At 39.9% G+C, this 12,629-nt stretch overlaps 1 protein-coding gene across 2 annotated transcripts in view; it reads left to right on the top strand.

Annotated features, from left to right (window-relative positions):
* grm8b (glutamate receptor, metabotropic 8b) overlaps positions 1 to 12,629 on the top strand; it is a 312,271-nt gene that overhangs the window by 110,596 nt on the left and 189,046 nt on the right. The window contains exon 1 of one of the 2 annotated variants that reach the window (XM_060914786.1): positions 6,469 to 6,580. The exons of the other annotated variant lie outside the window; for it this stretch is intronic. The gene's annotated coding sequence lies outside the window, so the exon portion shown is untranslated. Of the gene's footprint in view, positions 1 to 6,468; positions 6,581 to 12,629 lie in introns of those variants that run through there. 2 annotated transcript variants of the gene reach the window in all.

Raw genomic sequence — 12,629 nt, 5'->3', positions numbered from 1 at the left:
ACAACATATACTTTATACTTTCTTGAAAATAATAAAAACTAATTTATATAAAAACAAATTAAAATATATAAATAATTAATTCTTGAAAGCCCCCAAATAATAATGCTTTTCTGATATAAAATTGCTGTTGCCTAAACCATTGTTGTCTTCTGTCACTGAGACAGTTAGAGCAAATGCTTTCTATTAAGTGATTGCACTTTTTATTGCAATGTGTGCTTTCTGTTTTAGTTGAAGTGTTGAGCTTTTGAAAGCAGAATTAAAAACTGTCAGAATAGGTACATAAGGACAAATGCATTCTTCCATGAAAACAATATAGGAAGCAGGTACCAAAAGTTTCCCGCTAACCTCACACTATAATAGTGTGATAATGTGGTTTTGCATTGTCTTGTTCCATTGTCTTGTTAGCATATCCCTGGAAAATACATTATCTTGAAGGCAGCGTACAGTATGTTGCTCCAAAATCTCAGTGTACTTTTCCGCATTAATGCTGACATCACAGAAGTCCTGTCTTTCTTTTTGCACAGTAAAGTTTTAACTGGCACTTGTGTGAGTGCTTGACAAAGGTTTGCCAAAGTAATCCTGAGCCCATGTGGTTATATCAGCTATAGATAAATAACGGTTCTTGATGCAGTGCTGTCTGAGGGATCGGAGGTCACGGGTGTTTGCGCCCTTGCCCTTTACTCACCAAAATTCCTCCAGATTCCTTGAATCCATTGATGATATTATGCACTGTAGAGGGTGAAATATCCAAATCCCTTCATATCTTTCTTTGAAGAACATTGTTTTTAAAATTCAATCATTTTCACATGCATTTATTGACAAACTGGAGATCCTCGGCCCATCTTTGCTCCCCAAAGACTAAACCTTTCCTGGATACTGATTGTATATCAAATCATGATTTCTATCATCTGTTGACATCACCTGTTTCAGATCACAATAGTATTTAATTGTTTTACCTCATTACTAGCCTTAAATTCCCCCGTCCCAACCAGAGCTGGCCCGTGGCATAGGCAATATAGGCAAATGCTAAGGGCACTGCGTCCATCCAGGGGCGCAGAAACGGGGGGAGAAAAATTATGACTTCCACTATTCTGAAAACGAGTCAGCGTTATAATGTCTTAGCCTAATTTAATTGTACAGCAAAGCATGTAGTCAGGGTGTGATTTGTCAAAAAAAGCGGGGTGGGGTGGGGTGGGGTGGGGTGGTGGTTGTTAATCATGAAACAATAAGCGCTTAACAGTGGTTCGCCCTGTCTATGTGTCTTCGGGCGCACAAGTGCGCATCCGCGGCTATTCTCTGTTTTGGCCATGTAATCATAGCCGGCGATTGCTATAGGCGACCTAGGCAATTGCCGAGAGCGCAAAGTGTGCCCAGGGGCGCCAAGAGCGACTAAAACCCCACCAAAAAGGAGGGATGGAGTTATTGAATGGAGATGTTACCAAGTGCATCAGTGGTGTACAGTGTTTTCAACCACTGTGCTGCCGAACTCTAGTACCGCGGAACACTAGTGTGCCGTGAGAGATCACCAAGTGTACCATGGAAAATTATAGAATGACTGTATATTGTAAATATTGGCAACAGCGTTTTAGTTTCAGTCAACATTTTCTATTGGTGATGCGCCTTGAGATTTTTTCATTGAAAAAAGTGCGCCCTGGCTCAAAAAGGTTGAAAAACAAGTGTAGCCTATGCAGTAGTGGTTGGTGATTTCCTTATGCCTACTAAAAATGCACAATGATAGGTTATAAGGGGGCCGGGGGGAGCGGTGTTCATCGGGGAATGAGAATGGCTATCCACTGCAAAAAGTAGCCCAGACTACAAGTGCTTAAATGAAGAAATCCAAACTCTCATGTGTGCAAGGGCACAAACGAAGGCTACAGGAAGAAACAAATAGAGCCAAGTATAGAGGTAAGTCTGATCGAATCTCTCATATCAATCATTCTAGTGGCAAATTAATATTTTAGACGCCTGAATCAATGTCTGCCTAGCTAACTAGATGCAAACAGCAATAGACTTCAATAACAAAGTACCCATAATAGCACTTTTGTTTGAAAATACAGCCCATTGATGTCCTAACAGGGTGCTTAAGTTTGCACAATTTAGAATTGTAGAATTTTTTATTCATTTAATTTGTTAATTCTTCAGAGATGACTTAACTTTTAATAGCAAAAAAGAAACTAAAAATAATTTCTTGTTTATTGTCCATGCACTACACTTTGAACAGGGTGCGGAAGAGTTTTTGCCCATTATATGGAGATATGTATTGAATTTGTGTGGTCATTTTACTTTGTAACACTTTATGTTAATAATGATAACAATAATAACAATAATGAAAAAGATAAAAATGACTTCTTGTTTATTGTCCATGCACCGTACATTGTTTAACAGTAATGGAATAGAGTGATTAGATTAAAGTGTTATTTAGATGTTATTAGAGGGTTTTTTTTCTGGGGGGGGGCACCAAAACTCAATCTCGCCTAGGGCAGCCAAAGACCTAGAGCCAGCCCTGGTCCCAACTTTCTTTGGAATGTGTTACAGAACTGAAACACAGGAATGCATGTAGGTACTGTATATTAACAAATTAAATTGACAAAATATGAAATATATTGGGTTCATACTGTCTGCAATGAAATACAAGTCAAAGTAAATTTAGAAATCACTGTTTTCGTTTTTATTTGCCTTTTATTTGGGCGGCATGGTGGTGTAGTGGTTAACATTATCGCCTCACAGCAATAAGGTTCTGGATTTGAGCCCAGCAGCTGACGGACCTTTCTGTATGGAGTTTGCATGTTCTCCTTGTGTCTGTGTGAGTTTCCTTCAGGTGCTCCGGTTTCCCCCACGGTCCAAAGACATGCGGTTAGGTTTACATGGGGCAGCCTTAGGCTGAAGTGCCCTGCCCTTGATACAACTGCTCCCCGGGTGCTGTAGCATGGCTGCCCACTGTTCTGGGTATGTGTGTGTGCGCGCTCATTGCTCACGTGTGTGTGTGCATGCATGCATGTGTTCACTGCTTCAGATGGGTTAAATGGAGAGGACAAATTTCACTGTGCTTGAGTGTGCATGTGACAAATAAAGGCTTCTTTTTCTTCTTCTTAATAACTGTGTATGTACTGTAAAAGTAGTCCATATTCACCACCAAATTACAATCATGATAGAAAATGAACTGGTATGAGCGGTTTTGCAGTTAGTATGCCTAATTGTACATGAAATTTGATGAATTTATCTATCTCTTCTCCTAAAGCAACACCAAGAAACACCTGCTGTACTTGTCTCAGTCAGTAAATATGTCTGCCTTTGATGACTTTGAGCAACTGAAATATTCATTCATCACAACCCATTATTAACACCACATGAACAACTCATGTGGTGACAATGTGCCAGACTATTTCAGAGTGATGTACCCTCAAAGTACAACCTCAAATCAGAAAAAATTGGAACAGTATATTGAAATTGGAAACTAAAACTGAAAACAATGATTTATAAATAATCTTTGACTTGTAGTGTAATCAAAACAATACAACGCATTATTTGATGTTTTGCCTCATTAATTGTATTGCTTTTTTTTTGTCCAAATAAACACATTTCCAATATTGATTCTTGTAGCACAAAAGCTGGGACAGTAAAGCATTTACCACTTTGTAATGTTACCGTTCATTCTCACAACACTTAAAAGATGTTTAGGGACTGAAGACACCAAGTGATGAAGTGTTTTAGATGTTATTTTGTTGCATTCATCCTGTAAACATGTCTTAAGGTGTGCAACAGTACAGGGTTGTCATTCTCACATTTTTTGTTTCAAAATTCACCACACATTCTCCATTGGGGACAGAGGGGACAGACACCCTCTTCTTCTGCAGCCATGCATTTGTACTGTGAGCAGAATGTGGTTTTGCATTGTCTTGTTAACATATCCCTGGAAAATACATCATCTTGAAGGCAGCATATGTTGCTCCAAAATCTCAATGTACTTTTCCGCATTAATGCTGCCATCACAGAAGTCCTGTCTTTCTTTTTGCACGGTAAAGTTTTAACTAGCATTTGTGGATGTAATTCTATATTGTGAGTGCTTGACAAAGGTTTGCCAAAGTAATCCTAAGCCTATGTGCTTATATCAGCTATAGATACATAACGGTTCTTGATGCAGTGCTGTCTGAGGGATTGGAAATCATGGGTGTTCAGCTTAGGCTTGTGCCCTTGTCCTTTATACTCCAAAATCCTTCCAGATTCCTTGAATCAACTGATGATATTATGCACTGTAGAGGGTGAAATATCCAAATCCCTTCACATCTTTCTTTGAAGAACATTGGTTTTAAACATTTCAATCATTTTCACATGCATTTGTTGACAAACTGGAAATCCTCGGCCCATCTTTGCTCCCCAAAGACTAGGCCTTTCCTGGATACTAATTGTGTACTATATCATATCATGATTACAATCATCTGTTGCAGGGCCGCGTTAACCCTTGCCGAGGCCCTGGACAGACACACCCCCGAGGCCCCACCCCCGCCTGTTGTCAACTGCGCTCAGCAAATTCACCCCTTCAGACGTGCCTGTCTAACTAGACACATACCCCTTTTCCACCAAATCAGTTCCAGGGCTGGTTCGGGGCCAGTGCTGGTGCTGGTTCACAACTCGTTCAACTTGCGAGCCAGCTGAGAACCAGTTTGCCTTTCCATAGCTTGCGGTGCTAAGAGAAGACATGTCATTACGTTGCTGTATATGTCAGTTACGTCGTTGTATACGTCATTACGTCGCTGTATACGTCAGTTACGTCGCTACGTTTGCATAAACCTTGGCGCGAATATCGAAGCAAAACAACATGGAAGAAGCAGCAGCAACAACAATAATAATAATAATGGATGACTTCGCATTTGTACAGCTGCTGCTTCTCGTCGCTTAAAAATGGCGATCTTTCGCGGTCTTGTTATTGTTGTTGGTCTTAACAACTCCCCCCGACGTAAGTGGTTCTTTCCTCTGGCCCAGCAGAGAGTTGGTACTAGCCTGGAACCGGTTTTTCTGGCCCCAGAGCCAGTTCTTTGTCAGTGGAAACAGAATGACAAAACTTTATATCCATCAACACCTATTTAATCGAGAAAAAGCAATGGTGAAATAGGCAATTGCATGGTGAAAAACTCCATCAGACATCACGGTTAACAAGTCTGGTTAACTAAAGTTTAGCCTCAAGAAGCCTTTGAATGAGTGAGTCAATGAACAACATGTCAAGAACATAACCTAGGCCTACAACAGTTTCTTTAGTATTCAGAACAAGAACATTCATTTGGTATATAACCGTTCGTTTTCATTTTGGAATCCAGGCGACTTTTAACTTGTGAAAACAAAGAGCGATAACAAAGAAAGAAAAATATCTTGCTTCTCAGAAATAAATCTCAAAATGTTAGGCTATGTGAAACATTTCATCCTTTCACACACGTAATGTCCCAAACAGCAGTGGCACACAGCTTTGCGCGTTCAGTTTGACAGCCATGGGTCAACTTACAAGGGCACTTTCCTACTTTTCTGGAAAGCGAAGTCATTAATTAAATCATTGAACTCAAGCTGGCGTAGCGTGTGAAGACATGGTGGACAGTGATCATATTGACAATGACGGGTGATTTATGTGACGGGACAAGGTGGGCTTCCTTACGGGTGGCGAAATGCATCAAAAATGTTATATGATCAAAACTTCTGAAAATATCGTTTCATATTTTTCGATCTCGCTACCTCCGAGGCCCCCTAGTGGCCGAGGCCCTGGGCAGCTGACCATGAAGCCCATTAGGATAACGCGTCCTTGATCTGTTGACATCACCTGTTTCAGCTCACATCATTTAATTGTTTTACCTCATTACTAGCCCTAAATTCTCCCTGTCCCAACTTTCTTTGGAATGTGTTACAGAACTGAAACTCAGGAATGGATGTATATTAACAAATGAAATTAAGTTGACAAAACATGAAACATATTGGGTTCATACTGTCTGCAATGAAATACAAGTACGTTTAGAAATCACTGTTTTCTTTTTTTATTTGCCTTTTTCATACCATCCCATCTTTTTGTGATTTGGGGTTATACTTTCATATTCCTTCCTTTTCTTTTTATATGCTGCCTGTGTTTCTTTAGTCAACATCAGAGAAAAGGAAATAGATTAAAAAGGAAGTAGAAAAAAGACAGCATTACAGAAAAAAAACCCCGAAAGCTCTCCCATTAATTTCTAAGAAGATCTATTGACAATATGCCTACAGTAATGAAAAAGCAACATGTTTCTCATAGTTTGATAATGTATGCAGAGCTGAAATTGACTTGCTCAGCAATCAGGGCCTCCCACGCTTACGTTCGGCACAACGGATTAACTCGAGCTGATAAAGGAAGATGTGGTGAAAGCTTCCACTACCACAATCGGGTGCACTATCAGTGCAGCTGCACTGCAGCATGAATAAAGAGGACTCAGTGACTGCTTTACTGAAACAAGCCTTTAATTAGGTCCAGATTATAGTAGACACTGTTGATCCTTGCATAATCTGGATTCTCTGCAATGACATGAAGAAAATATTCTGTGTAGCAAGAGAAATAGGCAGTGAATAGAAGCAGGTACGTTGAAAATTCTTTTGTTCATATGCTGATCCTGTTTGAGACTCTTGCTGCAAAGTTTGATCTGATCTGCCAGTTGCCATATTTCCTAATGAGAGTATTTTGATAGATAAAAATATCATAAGAGGTGATGCATATGCGAACCTTTCCAATAGTCAGGAGGATGGCTAGCCACTGGGGATTGGAACTACATTTTGGCCATAAATCTTCCACAGATGACATTAAGGCTATTTTTTCTTGGTAGGCCTGCTTTACATTTTATGTTGTGTGAAAGACCATTTTGGCCATAAGGAGTATGAAATTTGTAATGCCCTGGTACGTACTTGGGTACAGTAGGACTGTGGACAAGCTCACCTTTGCTGAGTTTAAGAGAAGTTCAAACTTATGAGTTAAATCAAGTCAAAACCAGGGGTCTCATTTTATCAACTGTGCATATGCATAGTTTTGTGCATACACACATTTACAGTATATGCATAGAATATGCTTTACCAAGTTTTCTTTGTGCATAAGAATGTGTATATACAGTAGTTACGCACACTCCTGACCATGCAAGAATCCTTAGTGGTAAAAGTGTAGTAGTGGGCAGAGGTGGACAAAGTACCCAACTTCATTACTTAAGTCAAAGTACAGATCCCACTGGTCAAATGTTACTCTGATACAAGTGAAAGTTGTCCAGTCAAATTTTTACTCAAGTTAAAGTACTGAAATACTTGCTTTTAAAAATACTTGAGTATTAAAAGTACATTTTCTGTCAATGTATCGTTGTATTATTGCCACAACACTTACGGTACAAAACCTAATGTCATTACCAAAGACAGAAATGTGAATTCACAAAATGAACGCATGCTGTGCCATCATGGTGGTTTAACGTTAAACTAGCTAGTCAGTGAAGCTCCACCTGACATACTAGCAAACTTTTTTCAAACTTGAAATCATATTGGGTAGCTAACGCTACTAGAAAAGAAAGATTTCTACATTCTGTTGATTTGACAAGATTATGCTAAAACATATTTCTGAAAGGACTTCAGATAAGTTAACGTTATTCATGTTAGCGTAACTCCATTTTTATAAGCTAACTAACAGTGTCCAAGTTATCTAGCTATGTGTTATCGTTAGTTGTGGATAAGGCTACGGCAACTTGGCGGGCAAATCCATAGAAAGTCATTTGACTAACCAGACTGCATGGCTATTGCAACGTTATCGCCAGCTCTAAAAGCACAGACAACTTCGTTGCAAGCTTTCTTTTAGAATAAAACGTTTATATACCTCAAGATGCTTCCGCAGGTTGGCTGGCGAGTTTTTGTAGGCCGTGATGTGGTTTATTTTTGGCAAACATTTAAAACGAAACGAATCTTTAATCCTTTCAGAAAACTGAAACATGGGTTCTAGGTATGGCTATGGATGTGTGCATTCTCCAGAAGAACTGCCTCTTTCCATTCTGCCATCAACTGATCGTGTTCAAATAATGCTGCTGAGAAATCATTGAACTTGATTTTATACAGTCTATGGACGAGATGTGACCCTAGTGATTACTGATAGGCTGTCTCAGTGTCACCTGCGAAAAAACAATCACATTTTAGAAAAGAAAAGAAAAAAACATCCACTTTCAAAGCTGCTTCATAGTAACGAGTAACGAGGACCTTGATAGAAATGTAGTGGAGTGAAAAGTACGATATTTGTCTTTCAAGGTGCTCTAAAAGTGTACTTAAGTACAGTACTCAAGTAAATGTACTTTGTTACTGTCCACCTCTGCTAGTGGGTAAACTGATTATAAGGCGCTTCCATCCCACTTAATGTCAATCATATCAGCATAATTGAGATTGTAAGCACTGATTTCATTGCTCACAACAGAGTACAGATTTGACTCATACAGCTTTGCACAGGGAGACGTGTGTTTTTAAGGAGTGTTTTTCGCCACGGCACATTTCAAAGAGAAATTTGAAACAGGCATTTCCCAACCAGCTACCAGCCAAACAGTAACACCTTTACCTGTGTACATATTGCTTACAATGCAATACATTACACTTCCAAAACTGGCAGTGGAAAAGACAGCAAAAATGAGGAATCTTCATGCCATTTTTATGCAGCGTTTCTAAATATAATTTAAAGCAAGACGGCCTTTTGATTTCATAAAATCGGTGAAATTTAGTCCCCTCTGAAATTTGGTTATAGTGATATATATTTATTTTTGTAATATCTTAAAAAAAGGCTATTCTGTGGCTGGGAAGTTATTTAATTTGAGGGGATTCTCTAGCAAGTAATGTGCATGAAATCACTCACTTCGTGCAGTCAAGCAGACAGAGGAAGTCCGTGTGCACATGCGCAGGTTTACCTGCGTTGAGGTCTTCTTCATTTTTTGGGTTTTATGGCAGCTGGCATCTAGTGTTGCATTACTGCCATCTACAGGTTTACCTTTGACCATGCACTTACATAATTCTGTTGCTAAACAAACAGCTGATCACACCGAGGTGCTCGCTGACTGCCAATATTTATTAGTTTGGTCCTGCGTTTCCTTTCCTTCACAACATAACATCTTATCTTCTTGCTTTCCGCTACTGTAGTCGGTCTTTCACATTTCATTTGCACACTCGCTTCCGCCATTGTTCTCTCCTGTTTCAAATTTGTGTCCCATAATGCGTGAACGGGGAAAGCCCACCACGTATCTTGAATGAGGTCACAGTGAAGCAAGAAAAAAAGGTGGAAAATTTAGGGCCATGGGGTTCTAAATTCATTAATTGTTCTTTTAGGAAAAAAAAGTAATAAAATCGGAAGTCTGTGATTCGAATTCAGTATCTTTCAGTCCACTAAAAAAATAATTGGGTGTCAGGGAAAATTCTTTTTATGACCTAAATGTGAAAAATCTGAAAGGCAGTTTACCTTTAAATGTATCTATTTATTAGATATACCACTTTGAAAAGTAACAAATAAACCATTTTTGTTTTGCTCTACTTTTTGGAGCAGTATCTTTATTTCATTGACAGTAAAGTTCATTTTCTTAGACATGTTGACATGATCCATATGGTTCATAACAAGCAGTGTCATGAGCTGGGCTTTGTAAAGGGAAGTTGTTTACCATATATGGCTTTATGCAATTTAGAGTGTGTGGGATTTATCAACTTCCATTGCATATAGCTTTGTGTATCCACATGTGATAAATATTTTCTTGTACATACCGACAGTTATTAATATCAATTTAGAACTTGTTCTACACACAGCTGGATAAATGTGATCCCAGGAGTAAAACAGGGTTGAGACCAATCCAAGATTGAGTCCAAATAATTTTGGAAAACTGGAAACTCTGGTGGGTCTTCTGTAGTTGTATGCTAAAAAACCTTGTATTCATCCTTCATCATATTATCCACTTAATATATCATGTTCTGGTGGCATGGTGGTGTAGGGGTTAGCACTGTTGCCTCACAGCAAGAAGGTTCTGGGTTCAAGCCCAGTGGCTGACAGGTGCCTTTCTGTGTGGAGTTTGCATGTTCTCCCCGTGTCTGTGTGGGTTTCCTCCAGATGCTCTGGTTTCCCACACGGTCCAAAGACATGCAGGTTAGGCTAATTGGTGGCTCTAAGGTGGGGTTTACATTAGACTGTATCAGCGGATCATCAGATTAACGTTTTTAAAACGATTAGCATGCACACAGCAACGCCAATACACGATTCGCGTGCACACAGCAACGCCAATACACGGATACGCTCAGCTCCGCAGGCATCCTGCGCTCCAAATCACTCCGCCCTGAACAGCGAGTGCCCTCTGGAGGGTGCGCACTCCGGCCCTGCGCAGCTCACAGAGCGCGCGAGTGAAGTGCACGAGCAGTGATTCGGGACTGAGCCGCTGTGTGTGTGATCTCAGTGCATATCGGGCATGCGCGTCACTTACCACTTGCAAGTGGAAGGATGGCAAGCCTAAAGACAATCATAACTACACAATGGGCAGTATTTGCATCAATATTTGCAGTATTTTCATACTTTTATACTCTTTAATGAAAGGTGATGCAAGGCGGAAGTCCGCGCCGTTTTTCAGCAGTCGCGTCACATGACCAACACCAGCGAATCAGGAAGGTGGATGTCACAGTGACGTTGTCCAATGACGACGCCAGCTAGAGCTCAGCACAGCTTATCCGCGTATTCTCAATGTTTACACAGCACCGGACCAGACACGATCTGGATTGAATACGTGGACCCTGGCGGATTCCCGTTTCCCGGCGTTTCCAGGTGTTTTAATGTAAACGGACAGTGCATCCGCGAAGAAAATGAGACATATACGGTCTAATGTAAACTTGGCCTAAATTGACCGTAGGTGTGAATGTGAGTGTGAATGGTTGTTTGTCTCTATGTGTCAGCCCTGCAATGATCTGGTGACTTGTCCAGGCTGTACCCCGCCTCTCACCCATAGTCAGCTGGGATAGGCTCCAGCTTGCCCGCGACCCTGCACAGGATAAGCGGTTACGGATAATGGATGGATATCATGTTCATTTCCTTAAATTAGCAGAGTTTTACTGATGCACAATGTCACAGCATTTGAAGTTAGCATAGTATGCCTAGTTAATGTGAGGTTCTACACTGCACTAAAGGTTTCCTGTAAGGACAACTTTATGAAACCCTTTACAGTTCTCATTTAGTACTAGTTTATTTCTAAACAGGGGATGCCAAAACACATAGGATTGCTGGGTACATCCTTTGCGGAAAAAAAAAAAAACCTACATAGAGCTCTACAGTAAATGCTTTTCCTTTCAGGAAACGTTCTAAGTAGAACCGATTTAGTAAGCTAGAATCAGGAAACTTCCAAAAAGCCCTTAAGTAACCCTTTCTCCTTAAAATACGCTGAATTCAAAGAGGCTAAATGAGGATACACTCACTGCATTAGGGACATACAGTACTATGCAAAAGTCTTGGGCAGTCTGTTTTTTTAGTACAAACTTTGTTATAGACTGAGTCAGTATAAAAACATTTTAAATTTCCAAATATTAGTTCCAGCACAAAATTAAATGTTACAGAAAAAAAGGTTTCAGTAAAGACAGCACAAAATTACATAAGAGGCCACTTTTCAGACAAAAAAATAATAATAATGAAAGCTACTGGTTTTTGCATACAAAAAAAGAAGACAGTGTGACAGTCAAAGTGTCCAGAAGAACAGTGGCTGGTTCTGCAAGATGCTCAGTAAATCTTAGCAGCTAATTTCCTTATAAAACTGCACCTGAAGTTATTTTTTTTTTAAAGCAAAGGGTCATCACACCCAATATCAACTTTGTTTCATTTATTACTGTTTACTGCTCATTGTAGTATTTTTTTTAATGTAGAAACATTTAATTTTATTATTTTTGAAGGTAGCTTTGCGCTACAGCATTTCTTTGCACAGTACTCATGTTTTATACATGAACTTGTGGGATTGTGCATGCACCTCAAGAATTTGATCCACTGCATTTTGACTGGGTCATTGATAGAGTTATTGCATTTTGACTGTCTTGACAAAGAGTCAGCCTTTGTGACCATCTGTAGGTGAGAAATTATTTGTACCATGCTCCATGATATCCATTTTTGTTTAACTTGAGGGGTTGAAGAAAAGGACATGAACATACAGTATTGTATAAAAGTCTAAGGTACTTTATTTTTTTTAAGCAAAAAGTTTGTTGCAGGGTTGTTTTGTTGCTTTTTTAATTTTATGACTCCTACATTATGGAAGGGTGACATGGTGTTGTAGTGGAGCATGGTCACCTCACAGCAAGAAGGTTCTGGGTTCAAGCCCAGCAGCCAACAGGAGCCTTTCTGTGTGGAGTTTGCATGTTCTCCCCATGTCTGAATGGGTTTCCTCTGGGTGCTCCGGTTTCCCCCATAGTCCAAAGACATGCAGGTTAGATTAATTGGTGGCTCTAAATTGACCGTAGGTGTGAATGTGAATGGTTGTTTGTCTATGTGTCAGCCCTGTGATGATCTGGCAACTTGTCCAGGGTGTACCCCGCCTCTCACTCATAGGCAGCTGGGACAGGCTCCAGCTTGCCCAGGACAAGCAGTTACAGATAATGGATGGACAGACATTATGGAACCACTA

Source organism: Neoarius graeffei, chromosome 2 (genome assembly GCF_027579695.1).
Source record: "Neoarius graeffei isolate fNeoGra1 chromosome 2, fNeoGra1.pri, whole genome shotgun sequence".
In the NCBI taxonomy this organism is placed as follows: Eukaryota; Metazoa; Chordata; class Actinopteri; order Siluriformes; family Ariidae; genus Neoarius; species Neoarius graeffei.
Note: the sequence above shows the minus strand (reverse complement) of the source record. Positions and strands in the feature narration are given on the sequence as shown.